The sequence below is a fragment of the Limanda limanda genome, chromosome 13, assembly GCF_963576545.1.
Source record: "Limanda limanda chromosome 13, fLimLim1.1, whole genome shotgun sequence".
NCBI classification, from domain to species: Eukaryota; Metazoa; Chordata; class Actinopteri; order Pleuronectiformes; family Pleuronectidae; genus Limanda; species Limanda limanda.
The window spans coordinates 15,750,377-15,755,790 of record NC_083648.1 but is presented as its reverse complement, the minus strand read 5'-3'; positions in this window follow the sequence as shown (position 1 = coordinate 15,755,790).

Genomic DNA, 5,414 nt, shown 5'->3' with positions numbered 1-5,414 from the left:
GTGATTCTCAAACTGTGTGGGGCGCGCGACCGTTACGAGGAAATGTGAGGCGGAACTAATATTAGAACCGAACTAATGTTTTGACGTCCGCATCTCTTTAACGGCGGAGCAGTAAACAAATCGCGGCCCGCGGCTTCAGCCCCTCTGCAGCGGCTCCCTGTGCAGTGACGTGCACGTCGCGCACACACTCAGGCCCCGGGGCTCCGCCCCGCCCCCACCCACTCACTCAGAGACACACACAGTTGAGAGCATCGTTCACGTGAAGCAGCCGGTTAGGGACAAACAAGAGACAGTGTTCAAAAACCAAGTTGAAAAGAAAGTACGATGAAACCTGTCTTGCTCTTGGGTTCACAGTCAATGTGGTATGACATGAGGAGAGACTAGTGTGTATTTTATGTCTGAAAACTCTATGAGACCAAACAAATTAAGAAGACACTAAGAAACATTACACCCTGTTACATGCATGTGTTCTTTTTGGTTGAGCTTTATCATCCTTGTGACAAAGTGATTTTAATTGAATTCATTTTTTCTCTATTTTTTAGTACAGACTGATGGAGGGATGTAGTCATAAATGTCACCAAATTGAAAATAAAGTAAGATGAAGCCTGTCTTGCTCTTGGGTTCACAGTGAATGAAGGAGGACATGAGGAGAGACTTGTATGGATTTTAGGTCTGAAAACTCTGGCAGCTGACAGTATGAGACCCAAAAAATGAAGAAGACACTTAGAAACATTACACCCCAGTCATATGCATGTGTTATTTTTGGTTGAGCTTTATCATCTTGTAACGAAGTGCTTATAAGTGGTTATTTGGTTATTATTTATCTACTTTTGAAAAAGAACAGACTGATGGAGGCATGTAGTGATAAATGTCACCAAAAGTACTTCAATTAAGTTGAATTTAAGCAAAGTTGAAACAGTTTAACAGAAATAAATGTTGCATGTATTAATATATCTGTTTCCTACAATCATTGTTGTGGAAATCATTGTTAATAATTATTTCGAGGAATAATTAACATTAACTTGATCAGACAGTCTCTTCACATAAATTATTAATAATATTAAAAGGTGATCTGTGCAACTCTGTTATTCAGGACGTTTGTATCAAACAAGCAGTGGTGTATAAAGTACTTGAAAGCCATACTTGAGTAAAAGTACAGATATCTTACTTGAAAGTGACTCCGGTAAAAGTAAAAGTCACCTGTCAGAAAATGACTTGAGTAAAAGTCTTAGAGTTGCTCATATTAAATGTACTTAAGTATCAAAAGTATCTGGTGTTGAAATGTACTTAAGTATCAAAAGTAAAAGTACAAGTACCAAAATTAAAAAAGCTAAGTGCTTTTTATAGTAGGCCTATACAGACACAAAACAACCCAAAATTGTTCAGTTCAGGATTTATTTCAACTGACTGAAAAATTATAACAACACTATATATTGTATAATTTTACAAATTTTGAACCCGAGATGCTGAGGTTAAAAAAGTATTGGACAAGTACATCTGAACTTCTAGAGACAACAAAGAATCAACACAACAAGTGCCTCTTGATTCTTCCTAAGAACACTAGACCTGCCACTAATAGACCAAATTAACCTTTTGTGTCTATTAGCTGTATTGTGTAACTGCCTGGATGTTTACCTGCCTGTGTACCTGCCCGCCAGCTTGTTCACGCATCTACATGTAAGCCTGTTTATTTATCATTAGACTATCTTCACTGAATGGGCCTGCGGTTGTGTTTGCATTTGTTTCCAGCAGGGTGACAATACACCTGTAGGGTATCTTGTCTGTAGGGACAACAAAGTGAAGACACAACCCTGCTTGAAGTTGTACACATTAGCCAGTTTGTACAATATATATATAAAGACTCAACAGCTTCTAAGTTGTGTTGAGTCAGCACAAAGGGCGACTAAGGATTGGAATTGGCAATATATAGATATATAATATCTTTGCAAAAATTATATTGGCATTATAGTGAGTGGAAAACTGGGCCTGATTACCCAGGGTTCCATTTGGCGAGGTCCATTAAAAAACCTGAATTGTGTGCGTGAATATGCAGTAGTCCACGACACAGTGTTTGTTTTTGGTTGTGATGGCTGAAAGTTGTTTTTGCGTTATATAATTGTATAATATAATTTGCTTATATAATTGGTTGTGTTGTTTGTTTTTCCATCTCGACTTGTTTTAAATCTGTTTGTTTTGTTTACGTGGACGTTTAGACTAAGTAGACACGGCCAACCAATGATAGTCTATTTACCAACAGTTTTTGTTTAAACCAAATACTTCCAATATTTTCTTTAAGAAAAGTTAACCACTTGCTGCTTCGAGCTATGTATTTATGTGCAGATGTTGACACGAAGCAGGAAAGGGAAAACGAATGTGAATCGAAAAAGGAATACCTTTAAAAAATTATGTAAAGTCACCTAATAAAGGCCTCAAAAACCAAATTCATTTGCCTGAATAATAATCCTTACAATTTCAATAGGGCCTCACGTCTGTCAGTGCCTGTCAGTGCCTGTCAGTGCTCTGGCCCTAATAATAAAGACTGAACCGAGCTCCTGCAGGAGCAAGAGAGCGAGAGAGAGGTGCGCCGTGCGTAAAGGTGCACGTTGCGCCAACCTCTGCTGCTCAAGTAACGAGCCAGTTTTGAGAATGTAAGAAGTAGAAAGTACAGATATTTGTGCTCAAATGTAGCGAGTTAAAAGTCGTCAGGAAAATAAATACTCAATTAAAGTACAGGTATGTGAAAAATCTACTTAAGTACAGTAACAAAGTGTTACTTCCCACCACTGGAAACAAGTAGCCCTTCGTACTACTCAGTACCTTCGAAGTAGCTCTCAGTCTAAAAAAGGTTGGTGACCCCTGCACTAGAGGGACCAACGTTTTTTTTTTAATGAGGTAATTGGCGCCGGCAAGGGACAAGTTGTTCAACGCATGAGCTTCATACAGCAACTTAACTGAACAGCTTCAGGACATGTTTAAGCACAAACAAGGGGCATTAAGACTTTCTCTATGGATCTACCTGTTATCTAGACAACTAGACAACAGCAATCAGGGCTGGACGAGCTAATGACACCGATCACTGAACTCCTCTGTAGACCAGATCGGGACATTTCAGTCCAGCCTTGTTGTTTATGTGGCCCAAGTAGGAGGCGGTCTTCACGGGCCGATGCAGGATGCACCCCCAGCATTGAGACACAGCTCTAGATTTTATAAAAAGAAGGTGTATCTGTGTTGTTCATGGTTTAGCAGCACCTTGGGGGGCAGGTGTGTTTACAGCTGCTGTGTTGTAAAAGACGGCACTGGGGTAAGAAGGATGTGTACACCTGTGTTTACATCACTGCTAAATGGAGCTGGAGCCATCTTTCTTTACGAAGATGGGAGGGACTGATGTGCACTAACATGAACCTGCTTACAGATCTGCTTCCAAGACAAAGAACATGAATGACAACGACAACGTCACAACAAAGAGGGAGGTTGACTTTGTGACACTTTCTGATAAGGATGCTTTGACTTGTATGTATGACCTTCAGCCTTTTTTATGACAAATTCTTTGAACACTGCCAAACTCAAACAAACTCTGCAAGAAGTAGGAAGGGCGTTACTGATGAATCGTTTGCTTCCATATTGATAGCAGTAACCCAGTGACATTCTTGCCAAAGGTTCGCTGATGATTAGGAGGAATGTTTTCTCATGAGATGCAATCAGCAGATATCCACTAATTATGAAATCAAAACCGGAGACATCTCAGCCGACAGGCCCAACCACTTTCAGTGCCACATGCCACATATCAGCTCGTGTTCAGATACATCAACATCATCCTCATTGTTTCTGTTTGTTTGTGATCTGCCTGTTGATATGAAGACGTGCACTTGAAGCGAGGGCAGGGTGTGCTTCACTGACAATGACTGTGGCTGGCTAAACCTTTCACCTATGACTTCCTCAAAATCCTTCCTGGCCAGGCAAGGGTTAACTATTTGTGTTTTGAAGTAATAAGAGGGCAAAGGAAAAAGGCAACATGAGTACTTCATTGTTCTGTCAATCACAAGTTGATCCTGAGTGCTGTAACCTAGAATATCTTGAGATATGTTGAGACAAGCCTGGGTACTTTACACCCTCAACGGCAGTTAAACAGCTTTTCGACTTTCACTTGCATGAGGAAGCTTTCGTTTTTATGCTGTTAGCTTGTGGTAACTATTCATAGCACGCACACACACACGCACGCGCACACACACACACACAAGTGATAAAGGTCAGTGTGACCATTCTCCAAACACCTCCAGAGGACAATAATGTTTTACTTGTTGCACTAAATGTACTAAAATAACCAAAAATGTAAGAATCATTAGTGAAGTGTGTAATGGCGTGTGTTTCCCGTCTGTTTGATCATGATTGAATGACGATGTGGCCTTTATCATGCTGCATCCTGTACTATTTGAATGTGTATTGACCTGATTAACATAGCCACTGTAACCTGATTTCCTCTAGACAATGTATCTTTGATCCTGCTTTTCCTGCAGGAACTGAATGCATATTGCCTTGATTGCCTCCTGTAGCCATTGTGAAGTATTCATGTGACCGAAGGATCTCAGCCTTTGACTGATTAACACACCCCCTGGGAGTGGTTAGCCAATGTATAAAGACAGTGAACTGTTTCCTATCTGGTGTGCATTACTACAACTAAACCCTGTGGTGTGCACCATGCTCTGAGCATTAAAGTGTGACAATACTGTAAGAGAGGTTTGAGTCTCGTTTCCTCGTTGGTAGTGGGATTATTGTTGAAATTGCAACAACAAGTGGCAATAACTCTACAGTAGAAGTTTGATTGTTAATTAACAGTTGTATTTTTTCTCTGTAACAATTCTACATGCAAGGTTCAAAATTACATTCATTACCAATGCTTCCTTTCAAGCTTGTAGTTTTGCAAAGCTGAGAATGAGAACATTTCATAAGGACAAATAAATACTTCTTCTTAATCTCTGCTGCTCTGTTTTTATGTACAAACAAACACACATATAAAAATACTGTGAATTCTAAGCTATAAGAGAAATGAGAAAAAGCCAAACATTAGAAAAACTTGATATGAAGATGTTTTTGAGTCAGAAACATTTGTGAGTATTCTAATTTTTTGACATTATACAAGAGTAGAACAACACATTTCAGTTTTTTATGAAGATGAAAATGTAAATTCTGCCGTTACATCCGCCACAGAATTTGCATTTTAAACTACTGTTACTGTGGAAACTAGCAATATTCAAATCTATCAGCCCCAGGTCGCTGAATCCTTTAATTTAAAATCATAAGACAAGGTCAAAGGTCAGCGCAGCACTCGATAGGCACGTGAGAGGGGAAGGAGAGAGAGTGGAGAGAGCCAACATCTGGACAACAGTGTGTGATCTAACAATCACCTGTGGTTTGAC